Source organism: Glycine max, chromosome 2 (assembly GCF_000004515.6).
Source record: "Glycine max cultivar Williams 82 chromosome 2, Glycine_max_v4.0, whole genome shotgun sequence".
Taxonomy (NCBI): domain Eukaryota; kingdom Viridiplantae; phylum Streptophyta; class Magnoliopsida; order Fabales; family Fabaceae; genus Glycine; species Glycine max.
The window spans coordinates 29475126-29493187 of NC_016089.4; the positions used below are offsets into that span (position 1 = coordinate 29475126).

The 18062-nt window shown below is 30.6% G+C and overlaps 1 non-coding gene across 1 annotated transcript; it reads left to right on the plus strand.

Moving 5' to 3' along the window:
* Positions 1–1593: 1593 nt before the first annotated feature.
* On the plus strand, positions 1594–1666 carry TRNAA-UGC (transfer RNA alanine (anticodon UGC)). Its single transcript has one exon. It is a non-coding gene; the product is annotated as a tRNA-Ala (tRNA).
* Positions 1667–18062: the final 16396 nt, after the last annotated feature.

Consider the following 18062-nt stretch of genomic DNA (forward strand, 5'->3'; position numbering starts at 1 on the left):
ATACAGATTTTATGTAAATAGATAAATAAATTTCTAAAAAAATCTTATAATTAGAAACAAAAAATATAAATTTAGTCCTTAAATATATAAAAAAAATATGATAAATTAGTCATTTCCTTAAATTGATGAAATTGTTTTTTTCAAGAAACCAAGTTGTTTCTAAGTTATATTTTTCAAGGAATCATATGATATGAGGTATAAATGTTAGAAACGAATTTCTCATTAAATTATTGCAGGAATTTGACATTATTATGTTAAAAAGACGATTTCAGTCCCACGGGGAGTCCATTCACTAAGATGGCCAAGGTCATAGTGGCTGCTGCAAGGAAATGGAAAGTGCATATTCCTAGTTACACTAAAGAACTTTACGAGCTTGATTTGGAAGAGTATGCCGAGAGAGGGAGAGTCAGAATTGATTCCACTCCAACCTTGAGGTCTAAATTCTATATACCTTAATTTATCATCAACTTGATGTGTGAATTATATTATTTTTACAAAAAATTATTCAACAAAACTCTTTATCTCTATGTCTCTCTATCATATCACTCATTACAGCTCTTTTTTTCCTTTTTCTATCTCTTTCTCTATCATTATTGTAAAATTTATAGTACAAATAATATTATTCATACATTATAGCCCGGAGTAGTCAAGTTTTAGGCTGATTTCATGCCTATAATATTACAAAAAGATATTGTGATATCCATAAATCATACAAGTAGTGCATGTATATCCCATATTTAGGAAAGTATAGCTATGTGTAAATGGCTTAATTGCCCTTAAATATGCCATTTACCCCTAAACATATATCATGCTTACCTAAATACACAATATGCTCAATGTATATATGCAAATGTCACAATATTTGCATGATATCGTAGGCAAGATATCAGTCTAAAATTACGATTTTTAAAAAAAAATTGGTGTAGACAAGATAAATACGGTTGATTACCTAAAAAAAGATTAACGTTTACATTAAATTAAAATTATTATGAATGTGAAACACTAACCGATTAAGACCATTTTGTTTAATATTATTATGTGATTATTCTTTTGAATGCTTATTGAACTTACATTTTTGGCTATCCTAATATATATTTTCTGGCTCTACTTCCATATATTGTAGGTTCTTCAACAAGGCATGTGTCAACTAGGGGATGGATGCTAAGCCATGTTACCCATGTAGAGGAGACCAAACAAATGCTAAGAATGATCCCCATCTTGGTTGCTACATTGATTCCTAGTGCAATGGTTGCACACATAGGCACCTTTTTTGTGAAAACACTAAGTTCCTCCTCTACAACACCTTGAAAACACTAATGTTATACATACTCGGAAAGCACAGAACTGCTAGTATTTATTTTCCCACTTGGAAATTGAAGTTACACTCACAAAAGCTTCTTTTTTTCCTTTAAACAATCTAACCTATGACCTTAATATGCTAAATTGCAATTGCATTCCCTCTAAAACCCTCGATACCTTTCAAATCTCATAACCTAAATCGAAGGTGCTTAACCAGCAACCAAAACCTAATATTGAAAAACGGAAAATGCTATACTTTATTTGAATATATTCTCCCTTTTTCCGTGTCAACGTGGGGATGTAGCTCAAATGGTAGAGCGCTCGCTTTGCATGCGAGAGGTACGGGGTTCGATCCCCCGCATCTCCATTTTATGTTTAATTCTTTTTATTTTTAGCAATTTATTATATTTTCAATAAGTATTTGATGGGTTTGTAGCTGGTTATGTCCAAAAACTTTAGTGTGCACTCACACTAAGGATTTAATTCTTTTAGGAAGAGACGAAGGATTTACATTAAATATATTTGCAGTGCATTACACCTCATTTAATCATATATTATTTTTATAATTATTATTTTAAAAATTATATCATGATATTTTCTAATTAGTTTATGATGTAAAATTCTCTGCTAACAGTGTATGTAAATTTAAAGTTTAATAGTCTTATAATATAGGTATAATTTTTTTTACTCTATTAACTAATCAAAAATCATATTTATTATAATTTTTAGATAATTATTATCAAAATTAATAAACTTAGTATAAATAACAATATGTGATTAAGATGATACAAAGAAAGTTACATGGCTAGCATGCATTGTTTATTCAAAAATCAAACTCCTAGATGAAATTTATTTTGAAATTATTTTAATAATAGATTGGATTCAGATATAGTTAATTAAATAAAATAAATTTTATGTTTGAAATATTAGATAAAAAGTAGTTTGAAGATTATTTATTTTATTTAAATTATTCAAACAGTTACTTTTATAATGAACAAATTATTTATAATAATTGGTTTTATATTTAAAATAATTAATTATTGAAAATTAAATGAAAAAATTAAATAAGAAATAACAAGAATGTATTAGGTTTGAAAGCCTTTTTTTAATGTGAAAACGAGAAAAATAAATGTTAATCACTAAATTTTATTATCAATGATCAAGCTCAAGCATTAAATTTTAATAAAATCTAAAGTTTATACTGAGAATTCAAAATAAATCAAATTATATATAATTTTTAAAATGATCATTACAAAATCTAATAATTTTTAATTACATAAAAATGTAGGACTTAGTAATAGTATAAATTTTTGTATAAAATTAATATATTTCAATTGAATTATAAAACAAAATGATGACATTTTTTCGAGAGAAAAAATGATCATATTAACAGGAGTAGGGTGAATATGAACCCGTTCCGTTTCACTGTCTTGGTTTAGTTTAAGATGTTTTTGACATGTTAGGACTTAGAAATTAGACGGTATATTTTGACGGTGAGCTTGGCTTATATTTCGAGTTATCTCAATCCAATATGATATTTTTATAATCTTCTAAAAAATATAAGTTTTTTTTAATAATTTGCATGTTGATAATAATTTTTTATTTAATAGATAATATCTGTATACATGATACGAATATTATATTTATATTAATATTATATATATATATATATATATATATATATATATATATATATATATATATATATATATACTTTAGTGTTAGTTATACATTTCTTTTATTTAATAATTTAATTATACATTATATTAGTTTTGATGTATAATGTTAAGAAACAAGATTGATTTAACCTTATCCAATATATTATAAGGTCTTGTTTAAGTTCAACTAAATGACTCTAGTTAAATTTTGAATTTAACAAGGACATAGTAAACTTATCTTAATTCGAGCAAAGGTGTTTGAACAATCCATTTTATTTGCCCGGTATGTATCTTAGTTTTCTTAGCATTGGATGATAAATATTATCAACAAAATTATATTTAATGTTGTTAACGCCTAAAAAGTTAGTTGTTGAAGCAGCAACTCTTGATTGACTATGGTCAATCTAAGGAATCTGATGGATGTGGTTGTCGTGATTGAAATTGAGTAAAATGATAAAATGACTTAGATGAAACACTTTGAATAGTGTATAAGCCGATTTAGAGAATGTATGAATCAACTTGATGGATAATAGAACGATTATGAGATGTTAGTCATGATTTCCTAGATTTTAGGGATTTTTGGGCAGTGTTTAAGCTAATGTAACATTTGGTTAATCAATATAAATAAGGTTTACCACATTATAATCAAGATAGACGTCAATGCACAAAAATCTTCAACCACTCTCATACTATTGTTTTAGTCACCATTAGAATACATATGAAGAGGTTAGACATGGGGGGGGGACCTAAGTCATCAATATACAGGGCATCGTCTCTTGGTGACTAGGGGGCAAATGACTCATGTCATTCTTTATGCAGCCCAAGAATATGACAGGGTCACAAATGATTGATAAGCAACACACTTGTATGATAGAAAACCCTATACCTACTTGGATTAAGGCAAGAATAATTGTTTCTTGGACCATAGATGCTAATATGATAGCAGAGGCAATTCGTAAACATTTTGGATGCAGTTGAAGCCAGACAACAGGCCAGTGTACAGGAAGCCCTATCCGTAATGGATTGGCAATCCAAAGGGTACAAAATCCGAAATTTTTCAACCTTCTCAAGCAAGGATGAGAAGTCCACTATGGAGCATGTTAGCCATAAGGGTGTTCGTGGTTCGATTTGATTCAGATTTTAGACAAAAAGCCATCCGAACCAAACATAAAATAAAAATGTAGTTCAGTTTGGTTCGATTTAAATATAACACTAAATCCTAACAAAACCAAAGCAATCTTTCGCGGTTTGGTTTGATTTGGCAAATTTTTCATTTTTTAATTTATTATCATAATTTAAAATCTATCAACTAAACTTAGATGATTATTATGCTATATTATTTTAAAAATGAATTAATTTTTTTAAAACATATTTTAGTTGAAAATTATTATCTTCACTTCTATTTAGCTTTAATATAAAATGATATTACTAACTCTTTTTTAAAAAATAATAGTAATTTGTGCATCACTTGATATTTAACACTATTTTTTAACATATAAAAGTAAAATATGCATCTTGATTATAAAATAAAGAAAAACAATAAATTATTTAATACTTATTATTAGTTATTACAATAAAAATCTATAATTATAATATGTGGTCTATTTGGTTTTGTTCGATTTTTATAATAAGATCCGAAAATCTAACCAAACTGCAAAAAATGTGCGATTTTTTAGATTTTTTATTTTTGCCGTTTTTAGTTTAAATGATTTTTGGTTTTTTGCATCGTTTTGATAGTTTATAAACAGTTTAATTCGGTTTTAAACACCCCTAGTTAGTCATTTCAAGGCTCAATGTGGGGAAATTCAGTTAGAATGATTATTATCAACTACAACTGTTCCTATTGTCGCTCTCACTTGGTATTCAAGTTTGCCACCAAATTCGATTAATAGTTGGGTTGACATGGAATTTTATTTCGATGATAAATTTTACAACCCTCAACCAAACATTTCGATAGTCGATTTGATGAATACCAAACAATCTGATGAGTCAGACACTAAATTCTTGGAACAATTCAAGTGAATGAGGAGTAAATGTAATGTGAATTTTCCAAAGTCAAAGTATAAGACCATCACAATTGGAAACATGGCTACACAACTACGGGAACGACTGCTTACAAAAGACTATGTAGATCTGACATAGTTAGTCGTCAAAGTGGCTAGGGTTGAGCAATTCATAAATGGGAAAGACCAGAGAAAATTCCATAGAGGCAAGAGAAATCTTCATACCATATCCATGGTTTTGGAATAAGAGCAAGAGGACCTTGATGATGACTTGTCTGCTGATCAAATGGCGGATGAGTTAATCAAAGGGAAGCCTAATTCTTGTCCTACCTTACACCTTTTAAGGGTAAAGAAGCTAAGAGAAATGAGCCTTACCTTTTCAATATTTCTAAAGCAGAACAAATGTTTGATTATTTAGTTAAAGATTAGCAAATTGGACTGCCTAAAGGCCAGAGAATTCCTTATCCAGAAGCATTGAGGAATAAAAGATATTGTAAATGACATAATGCTTGTAGCCGTTCAACAGTTAATTGGTTGGTGTTCAGAATTTTTCTTTAATTCTCTTTAATTGTCTTTATTTATTTTGTTTTGGTTTCTTTTATTCTCATTTTAAATTCTTGCATTTAGGATAATCTAATTTTAGTAGTTTAATTTCAGTAGTTTAAATTTCGTCATTTAATAGTTTTAATTGAGTTTGATGCATGATAGAGAGGTAGATAATTATTGATTGGTTGCAACACATTTTGAGTAAACTGATTTCATGAGTGAGACTACCTACGTACTAATGAGTATTTTTGTGAATGGTTGATTCTCATGATAACAGGTGTCAATGTAAGTGATGGAGTGTGAACTAACCGTACAAGAGTGAAAAGGTTAGGGAGTGTTTGGTTTGCATTTTCATTTTCTGAAAACAATTTTCATTTTTAAGATATTAGAATTCTAAAAACATGTTTGGTTTGACTTCTTATTTTCTGTTTTCAGGAAATGAAAACACTCAAAATGCGTTTGGTTTGAACTATTTTCATAACTGATGTATATTATTTTATATAAATACCAAAAAATAAACAAGTGGAGAATTAATAAAAAGAACTTGCAATCTAACTTGAAATAAAAATCATGTTGCAATTTAACTCTAAATAATAAATAAGAGAATACATGTCATTACTTTACTACATGTCATCGGCTTCACTTTTTAATACATTGACAAAATAAAATCGTATGATGTCCAATTTACAGGAGCAAACACTGAAATCTTCAAATACAACTGTGGGAAGTTTGAAACTTTGGATCTCCAAGTGGCTAAGTTCTACTTCTGATCACAAGGAAAAATATAATTTTCAGTTAATTTTCTAAATAAAGCACATTGTGCAGTACAACAGAATGGTGGTGAAAATCTGATTTTTTTTATAAAATGAAGCAATTATTTTAAAACAAAAAATTGAAGTTAATTATAGGAAAATGTATTTTAAATTTTTAAATGTGATATATTAAATTTCTATTACATGAACAATTTAAACTAGAATAAATAGTTTATTTCCTCTGGGAAGTATCATGTTTTACTCTCTTAAGTATATTTGTTGTAGAAAGAATATTTATCTTTTTAAAATTTAGAGCGCTGCTTACTTATCATAGTAATCTTTTTTACTTTAAAGACCACCCAACAGAGAGAGTCTGAGAGTAATAAAATGAACTTGTAATTTAACTTGAAATAAAAATCATGTTGCAATTTAACAATAAATAATAAATAAGATAATACATGCCATTAAATATAAATGAAAGTTCTTAAGTCTGAATGCTAACAAAAGCTTAACATTTAAGATAAATTCTTTTAAGATCTACGGTAATCTTCCCACATTTCATTTGTTATGGTTTGTCGAACTTGTGCCATTTCAACTGCTTGATTTTTGTTGACACCTTGTTGCTCTACACTTAACCATTACTCATCCATGTCCACGAGTTGTTCAACATATTGGTCAAAGAGTGTATCCACACCATTTTGCATTCTTATAAAATTATGTATAGTGCAACAAGCAATGGGAATTAATCTTTGTCTTCTAATGGGATAACTTGGCATCAATTTCAAAATTGGAAATCTTGCTTTCAAAACTCCAAAGCATCTTTCAATGACATTCCTTAATGAAGAGTGTATGTAATTGAATAATTCTTCTTTTCCACGTGGACGTCCACATCCTTCACGAAAATCGCACAAATGATATATGTTCCTTCTGAAAGGAACAAGATAGCCAGGCATGTTAGGAAATCCAGAGTCGACCAAATAGAATTGATCTGCAACAAGAACAATTCATATATTTAATAAGAATGTATGCTCTGGACTATAACAATCATTACGTTAAACTAATAAATAAATAAAAGATAAGCATACCTCTATTAGGCTTTGGGAAATTATTTTCGGGAGATAAAGCATCCAAAAATACCCTTGAATCGTTTTCCGTCCCTTCCCAACCAGAATAAACAAACGTGAAAAACATATCAAAATCACACACAACTAATATATTTTGTGTCACCAACACTTTTCTTCCACGAAAAGCAGTTTGTTTAGAAGCAAGGAGCCCAAGCAGATACATGTGTTCCATCAATGGCACCAATGCAATCCTACATTTATAATGATTTTAACATGATACTTACTTCACTAGAAAAATATAAAGAAATAAAATTATTAATAAAGAAATACCTTGAAGTATGGGTAGTATTTTGGATTGCCCCTAATATGAGGATGTGTACTTTTTTTATTTCTTTGATGGATTATGCCCATACCTAGCTTGCAAACTACTTTTAGGATAATCCGAAACCACTTGCTCACCGTGTGCAATGAATGTTGAAACTGTTCAGCAACTACCCGATGACGCAAGTTATGACATATTATAATCAAGAACATTGCAACCGCTTCCTCTATGCTGATTTTCTTACCATCACATAAATTACCAACTTCCTTTAAAGTTTCACAAAAATTCAAAAATACATCTTTCTTCATCCGAAAGTTCTCATAACATCTTGTTTCATGACCTACTAAGAATTCTATGGTATACATTTTTCCAATCAACATAGATGTTCTACATGGAGTTTTATCAATAAAACGTTGTTCATATTCTATGATGGTCATAACTAACACTAAATCCATTAAATCGTCATAATCATCCAATTCAGAATCTATGCTACTTGAGCTATCGTCATATGAATTCAATGACATATCTTACCTGCACATATAAATAATGTAAAACATTAATTAAAAACATTGTCCCATAATATAACCAACCATTATACCAAGCATAATGTACACAATGACGTCCTAATTATAAAAACATAAAGTTTAGACACATGACATAAACACTTTGAATAATATAACCTAACATTGTCCCATAATAAGTGCAGACAAACCACAATAAAATTAAACAAGTTTAGACACATGACATAAACACTTTGAGTAAACATTTGCCTCCAATGTTCAACAAGAGATTCTACTCAGTAAGAGATTCTATCAATTGCTTCCTTCGTTCTGCATCCATCACTATGAACATTTGCCTCCAATGCTTACTTGTAAACTTCTCCATCAACTTAAAGTATACTGAAGTGGGAACATTTTGCATGTTGTTCAACAGTTCCATGTATGCCTTTGCTGAATAAGGATCACTTATTGGACTAGTAGCTTGAGAAGTCTTTCCCTTATATCGCTCTTCTCTAGCTCTTGAAGTTGTTGTCCTTTGGCTCATTGAATAACTCCATATGCTTACAATTTTGTCTAACATCTCTTTGTTAGAAGTTTTTCCCTCTTTACGGTAACGCTCACCTGAAGAAAATATTTCCTTCCTTTTGTGCCTAAGCCCTTTGATATCCTTCTCATCATCGAAAACATTAATATGAATCCCCTTTGTAAGGAAATCACCTTCCATGGCTCTCTCCTCATCAGAATTTGGTGGCTCTTGAGTAGAAGCATGACTTAGTTTCCCAGTTGTTGTGCTTGAATTGAATATGTCACCGAGGATATCATAGTCGTACTCAAAACCATGTTTCTTGAAATTCTTGTAATGTCTTCCTTTCTATAAAAGATAAAGTGTTCAATGTCAATACTAAGCAATGACAGCATACAACAATAACAATAACAATAATTTTAGGATCAAGTTATACCTTAATCAATTTGTCCCATACATCATCAGGGGCATTCACTTTGTTGGATTCCATTTCCCAAGTGACTCCGGTACGGGCTAGCAAAGTTGAAAAATCACGATGTATTTATCTCAAACGATTTAACTTAGACTTCAGCTTGTCCACACCATAATTATTTTGGATCATCTCAAACAAGTCCTTGTTAATTTCTTCCCATGTTGTAGTTTTGAAGGTTGACCCTTGTAATTGCCCATTTTTCACTCTCTCACAAATTTTTTCAATGAAAGCCTTTGTGTTTGCAGCTGACCACTCCATAACTTCACCTTTCTCACTTTTTCCTCCCATCTTAGGCCAAGAACATCATGTCAACAATGCATATAACAATGATTATATTTATGACATCTTAGACAAACCACAATAGAAATGAAGAGAAGAAGAAGAAACCACAATCACAATTTAATAAAAGTCCAAAGGACTGGATCAAATGAATGTTAATAAAAGCCAAAATGAACCCTGCATAACTTGAGTTGATGAATTAAATAAAAGAAGAAGTTACAAAGTTTTATATGTTTCTTGGAAGCCTATTTTGATAGGAAGAAGTGGTCTAGATAACACATTTGCTGTTTTTTACAATCTCATTCTTATTAGTTAAAGCCTTTTTTTCTTTTTAATTCTTATTAGTTAAAGCCTTGTTGGAAGGACTTGGATCCTTTATAATATGAATATAATTCTCTCCAGCCTTTTGACTGCCTCTCTATCTTTAATTTCTCTCTCTCGATCATTTTTTTATTGTTTTTGTTTTTTTTTTTGTTAGAGAACAGAGGGTCGGAAGAGATCTAATTTTCTTGTTGGTCAATGGCTTTTTGAGAAAGATGTCAATGGTGTTGCCCATCAACTAGGAAGGGTGACATCATCTTTACCTAGTCTCTATACTAATTATCATATAATCCCAAGTATTGAACATTTACTCTTTAATAAAATGATATATCCAGTAAAAAAAACTTTGAGAGAGATTAATTGCTACTCTAAGATCTCAAGATCCCAATCACTACTGTTATTATGAAATACTCTATTTAGGAGTACCTAATCCCCATTCCAGAGTGATGCTTTTTTCGTTTCAAGTGGACAGAGTTTGAAAGTTTATTGTTGGTTGGAATGTTGATGCTTTTCTCATTTCTAGTGGACAAGGTTTGAAAGTTTCTAACTGGTTGGAAAGTCAACACTAAATCTTTTACAGGACAAGTTACCTTGGCTCTAGTGTTATTAAAATTTTGAATGAATACATTTTTATTTATACTATCTTAAATGGACATTGACCAACATAAAAGTAACCACTATAGGAAGCCATTCTTCAGAGAATGCAGATCATCCATAATCAAGTTTCACCTTTGATATTGTGTCATTTTCCATCTTTTTCCTAACTCTTTCAACTCACAACTCATTCATTCAAAGGAAAACAAAGAATGCAACATAAAAATTGTATTAAAGCTTAAGGCATGTTTTATATTTTGAATGGTGAGTCCACTAACAAATTATGGCCTTAACAATACACAATAAGTTTGATAATAGTGTAACATAAGCAAGCATAACAAGAATAATTCTAAATATTGTACAGTCCAAAAAACAATAGCCAAACAGAAGAAAAAACAATACACAATAAGTTTGATAATATTCTAACAGAAGCAAGCATAACAAGAATAATTCTAAATACTGTACAATCCAAAAAACTAGAAAAAAGAACAGTGTTACTTTATTTTACAAAAGTTTTAAAATACAGTTCTCAATTCCGATTAGAGGTGCATGCTACTGTAATGATGGCCTTAACAGTTACATTTCTCATCATTGTAATTTAAAACCTTCAATTCAAAGAGCATAACAAATCAGGGCTTAGCCATTCATCTCATCCTAATAGCCAGACAAAAGAAAAAACAATACACAATAAGTTTGATAATACTATAATAGAAGCAAGCACAACAAGAATAATTCTAAATACTGTACAGTCCAAAAAAATTTAAAATAGAAAGTTTTTATTTGAATTTGTATTGAAATAGCAGTGGAAATTATAGACTTCTAGTCACATTTTTAAAACCTAAACTACGTGTTCTAGTTAAACACGTAACTTGGTGAAAAAGAGGTTACAGGACCCTTGTTCATAGCATTATATAAAATTAAAACCCACTGCAACTGCAACGCAATGAAGACATTACTACTTGATGTAGTACCCGCAGGAAAAGCATATTTGAGAAGAAAAAAAAAAGAAAGGAGAAAAATAGAAAAAATGATGAAAGCCTAAAATGAAGAATCATCATCCCCATTAAAAAAATCAATAGAGCATAGAAGACCCATGGACTTATGAAGCAAAAAAAGGAGAAAAAAGGAGACATGAAAGAAATCTCACCAAGAGATTGTCAATCAGAAATGGTGTTGTGGCGGTAGTGTGGCGGAGCACGATCGATGGAGAGAGGTGTGAGGGAATGGTTTGTGTGAGAGAGAAGAAACACAAAGACAAGAAATAGAGAGACGAAGGGTTGGTTGTCTGTGGAGGAAAGAAAAAAAATAGAGTGAGGAGTATGGGAAAAACCCACATTTTCATTTTTTCGTGTTTTCTACTGAAAACGAAAAAAATATTGTTTTCATTTTTTGGTTAGTTTGGGAAAATATTTTCAAAAATTCAACCAAACGCATTTTTATCCCCATTTTATGTTTTCAGTGAAAATGAAAATAGAAAACAGGCAAACCAAACACCCCCTTAATATTTCTGACAGAAAAACATGGAATGAGAACCTTCATACTTCAATGTAAACCGGTAAGTTGTGTGAACTTTCAACTATGAGAGAAAGACTAGTTTTAATTTCCTGATTTTGCATGATTCTTGGATTGCTTGAAATGCATGTATGATGTGGAGATGATCAAGGCCTTGTTTATTATTTTATTCGGCTACTTAGCCAAAAAGTCATCATGTGAATGAATGCATCCCTTGCACCCTTTTTGAGCCTAATGTAAAAATTTTGTCATTGGAACCCAAGCCCAAAATGTGATATTTACTAACTACCCTTTTCTTAGGTTGTAGGAGAGTACTCATGGATCCAAACAAATTTGTCCCAAATTTGGGGGAATGATTTTGGGTGATTTTCTATTGCAAGAAAATAAATATACAACACAAGTTAAATTGAGTTACAAAATATGGTATTACTCCAGTCCAATATGAATGTTTTTACATTTGCAAAAGAAAAAAAGAAAAAAGTTTTGTTATTTTAAAGAATAAAAGCTGGGGTAAACCATCATCAAAGAAAATAAAGGTGCTGAAAAGAGTAGCAAAGCAATAAGGTTGGTGTTGTTAAAAATTATAAGTTATGGTTGTAAATAATTTGGGTGAATGAATGCTCTCCTAGATCCTAAGCTTTGATTCCTAGAAAAAACATGATTTCTTTGTTAGCTCATCCATGTTACAAGCCTGATAAAGTCCTTAGTGATCCACATTATGCATGTATGATAGCATTGAATGAGATGATGTGCAAAGTTGGGAATTTTACTATTCAGTTGTTATAATTCAAACACTTTTACCGAGACACTTGTGGGATTGAGAGAAACACTAGTCATGTGATGACTGAAGTTTGGTAATTATTCCTTGTGATTTGTCATTCTTGCTAACAATTTCATTTGAAGTACATCTTGTTCTGCTCTTTTCATGAACTTATGACAACTGTGAACTTGAGAATTGGCCAATGAAGCTTTTTGGAATGTATGCAGTTATCTCATGAACTGTGATTGGTAAACTCTGAATTTTTTTATTTTGCTTGAGGACAAGCAATGATTTAAATTTGGGAGAGTTTGATAACTTCTAATTATAAGTATATTTTGGGGGTTAAATTATAGAGGAATTTGTAATTTTTCTCTTCTAATTTTTCCTTTTTGAGCAAATAATTGTTAAATTAACATCATTTAACTTTTTTCGCAAAGAATATTAAAAGTGATGGATTTATGAAGCTTAGTGAGTAAAATAAAGCCCAGAAATGCAGGAATAATTAAGGAAAGAAAGCTAATTGAGGAAAGAAAGGCTAATTAATGAAAGAAGACTAATTGAGGAAAGAATGACTAATTGAGGAAAGCAAGCTAATTGAGGAAGGAAGAGCTAATTAAGGAAAAAAGACTAATTGAGAAAAGAAGAACTAATTAAGGAAATAAGGCTAATTGAGGAAAGCAGGAAAACAAAATAATTAAAAGAATGACTAATTAGGGAAATCAGACTAATTCAGAAGCCCGCTAATCTGCACCTATAAAAGAAGAAGAGAGAATAAGGAGAAGAGATGGAAATTCCAATAGAATACAATTTCTTATAGAAGGCAAAGGTTAGAAGAAGAAGAAGCAAACAATCAGAGTCATTCCTTCCCCCATTCCCTTTCTTATCGTTTCCCTCTTTACTAAATATTCCCCTCTTGTAATTGTAAAGTCTCCATGACAATGAGAAGCTAAACCCCATTTGTTGGGAACTTGACAGCCAACTATTCTTGATATAATTTTCCTTCCTATCTATTTATGAATATTACTTTTGCATTATCCTTTCTTGGGCTTAATATTATTGCTTGTGGCTTGATCACCCATTTGCATGGTAAGTTTTCGGGGTAGCATTAGGAAACATTATTTTCTAATAGAACTAGAAAATGGTATCTAAATAAAGTCATCACTAGGGATAAGTTGATATTTGTTTAGCTTGTTATACATCTCTATTCTTAATGCAATTTACTAATCTAGCTCTATAAAGAGATTTGAGAGAGAAAATGGATAAATTAGGCTCTTTCGTGTAGGGGACCAAAGTTAGAGTATACTAGTAGATGCAGGTGTAAATTGGAATAATTATGAATAGAGAAAAATCATTAACATTAAATCAAGGAGTAGCTTTGGTAGGCTAAATTCCCAATATTCTCATCTTCTGAATTTCCTTCTACAATATTATTGGATTTTCTCATTTTTTCTGTCTTTAATTAATTAATTTAAATTCATGTTTAATTCTTTTTCTTGTTTGATTTAATTTTCAACAATTTAATTTACTGTTTTCTACTACCTTTTCCAAATATTTTTCTTAATTAAATATTTATCTACCCAAGTACAAACAAAGTCCTTATGAATACGATACTCGGACTTCTGTTTTAACTTTACTACTTGAGATGAATTGGTGCACTTGTCAATCCATCAACATTAAGAAGAACGACAAGGTACCCGTATGTGTTGACTTTAGAAACTTGAATTTGGCTACCCCTAAGGATGAGTATGTGGTGCCAGTTATGGATATGTTAGTAGATTCTATGGTTAACAATGGAATACTCACCTTTATAGATGATTATTCAATATATAATCAGATTTTTATTGCTAAAGAGGATGCTCACAAAATAGTCTTTAGGTTCCTTAGTGCCATTGGTATTTTTTAGTGGGTAGTGATGCCTTTTGGACTCAAGAATGTTGGGGACACATATCAAAGGGCCATGAATTTGATATTTCATGAGTTTGACCAGGACTTGATAGACTTGGAGATGAATCCTGAAAAATGTGCCTTTGGGATAATGACAGACCACTTCCTAAGTTTCTTAGTGCACAGAAAATGAATTGAAGTTGACAGAAACAAGGCCAAGGCAATCCTAGAAGTAGCCCCTCCTAAGAATAAATTGGAGTTGCAAATCTTAATAAGAAAAATCAATTTCCTTAGGCAATTCATAGTAAATTCGACTAGCAAGTTCAAAGCTTTTTCACCATTGTTGCTACTAAAGAAACAAGAAAATTTTGTCTGAGGAAAAAAGCAACAGGAAGTGTTTGATCACATCGAACAAGCCTTGGCATCACCTCCGGTGTTGGTACCACCAACAGGAGAAGGTCAGCTAAAATTATATGTATCGACAACAAAAAAATCCATTGATTTCTTGTTGGCACAAAAGGCAGATGATGGAACAGAATAATCTATGTATTATTTAAGTAGATTGTTAGTCGATGTTGAATGTAGATACATGACTACTGAAAAGCTTTATTTATCATTGTACTTTGCATGAATTAAATTAGAATATTATTTGTTGCCAAAAGAAGTGTTCGTAGTATGTAAGATTGACCTAATTAAGTACTTCCTAAATAGGCATACCTTGCAAGGACGACTAATGAAATAGGCTTTGAAATTAAGTGCATACCCGCTTAGTAATTTGCCATTGTTAGTTATGAAGGGTCAAGCGTTAGCTGATTTCCTAATGCAACATCCATGTTTAGATCCTCCAGACACATTTGATAGACAAATGACTTACATAGGAATTAAGTTGTGGATCATGTCATTTGATGGATAAAAAACACAATCAACCGCAAGTGTAGAGCTAGTAGTAACTAGCCAAAATGAGTGGACGAGGAAATTCACCTGTGAATTATCAGCTGATTGTTCCAATAATCAGGCTGAGTACAAATCCTTGATCTTGGGTATAAAAATAGTGTTAGCTAAAGATGCCAAATCAGTTAAGATCATGGGTGATTTGCAGCTAATAATTAAACAACTAATAGACCAATATTGATGATGCCATCCAAATTTAATTTTTTTGTATGAATCGGCTATTCAATTGTTAAGACAATTCATGGATGTTGAGATCTTATACATACCATGAGATAAAAACTAGGAGGCCAATGAATTGGCTCAACATTCTTCCAAGCACAAAGAATTAGTGGTCGAAGAGAATGAGTACGAATGGCCTAATATGGTTGCCCAAGGTGTCTCAACAGTTGACTGGTGATATGAGCTGATAAATTACTTGAAAGAAAGATCCTAAAATACATTTTACTAGATGGTATAGAAGGACAATTGGTGGGTTGCTATTGAAATGTGTAAGCATGATTGAAGCCCTAAGGATTATTAGAGAAGTACACAAGGGATAATGTGGTTCCCATATATCAGGGCCAAAAATGAAGTGGTTGATTCATAGGCATGACTATTTTTGGCCTACTATATCAGTCCATTGTGTGAAGTATGTAAGGACCTAACTTGTCAGGATTGGAACGTAGCTAGTTTAAATTTGAAAATTGGAAAATAAAAGTCCATTTACTCAAATTCAATAAAATTATGGATATTTTTTTACCGACACAAACTTGTGTTTCAATTTATAAATTATGAAACTTGTAAAATAAAAATGATTGACATGCATGTGTTCATGTAGTGAAGAAACATACATGTTGCCCACATGAAGTGGCATCGTCAACAAGTACTTGATAGACAATTTCTATAATAACCTTTCAGCTTTCAAAACAAAGATTCAAGTTATAAATCAACCCAGACATGCAGGTGAGTAGGAATTTCATAAACCATCAATTTAGTTTTGAGATAAAACTTAAAGCCTTATGTCATTGTTTGCCAATATCTACTACACATTTTCCAAGGGCATTAGGATAGGAATAAATTAGAGTCACATGTATTAAATAAAAAATTTCTATGCTTTTTCAAAATCAAGGAGTATAAATATAACATCTTTATGTAATCTAATACTTTAATAATCGTTAAGTATAATACATTCCTCCAATCAACTAACTAGTTCGAGCCTGACAAACGATTACCGATAATAAACTTTACCCAATCTGAAACACCTACCAAACATAGAGTAAACATAATAACTAAGGTGTCTATCCCAAAGTCATTTTGTATCTAGGTACTCATAACATAGGTATCTTAATGGTAAAGATCTCCACATAAAATATCTCATCTTCTTATTCGCCTTGAGCTTTCAGCCTTCTAGATTTAGGAGTTTTATTGTCAAGCTGCTCAGCTACCCACTGCTTGTGAGATATGAAGCCAATGAGCATGCAACATACATAACATGATACATTAATCACCATGGTAACACACAAAGATTAACAAATCATGAGACAAAAGTATTACTAAAAGAAAAAATTGGTGAAAAAAATTTAAAAGTTGTTGGACACCTAATCCCTAGTAGAATCTTCAATTACCCAGAAATTCACAAAATCAGTGGACACCTAGTCCCTGGCAAGGCTTTTCCAAAAGAATTTATTTACTCAAAAATCATGAAAATTAGTGCACTTAGTCATTAGCAAAGTTTCCAAGAAAAAATCTCTCATCTTCGTCTTCATCGAGGGTAGTTTGTAAACCGTTTTCTATTCACACATTTGGGGTGATAACAATTGCCACAAGTTGTCAAAGTATCTTTATAGGGGAAAAATACTACCACATATAAATTAGACAATATTGAAATAACAACAATCACACTAGAAGATGGGGGTTGAATAATGTGTTAATCAAAGATAATAATTTTTTATAGTAAAAAGTTTATCATAGTATCAAAATGATATATATATATATATATATATATATATATATATATATATATATATATATATATATATATATATATATATATATATATATATATATATATGTATGTATGTGTGTGTGTGTGTACACTGAAGTTGTTCAGTGATAGGAAATGATTTTTAATAAAATCGAGTTTGATTGTCTAGTAATAGAGTTTTATGAAAGTTTTTCAAGTCAACACTTTGAAAAAGGTGAAAAAAAGCTAAAAGAATGCTTAATATAACCATTAAGGAGAGACGTAGAAACACTTGTTTATATTGATTCACTCAAACAGAGCTACACCCAATTCTCCTTTACATAACACTAAATGTTTCCACTAATAAAAAATTACAAAACAAGTATTTTGTCCTACCACTTTTGGCTATACAAGCATTCTTTTAGCCACTTTTGGCATTATCTTAGACTCCCCATAAATCTAAGAAAACTCAAGTATTTTTTAACACTAAGCTACTCTTGGTTTTCACAAACAACAACTTGAATGAATTTAAAGATTCAATAACACTCAAGGAATAGATAAACAATAAATCTTAAGTACAAAGTAACTTTTCTTAGCAAAGAATAAACAATAAAAGAGTAAATGTATCGTCTAGTGATTTCTACAAAGTTTTTCTTTAGAGATATTCTCTTTTTCTTTTG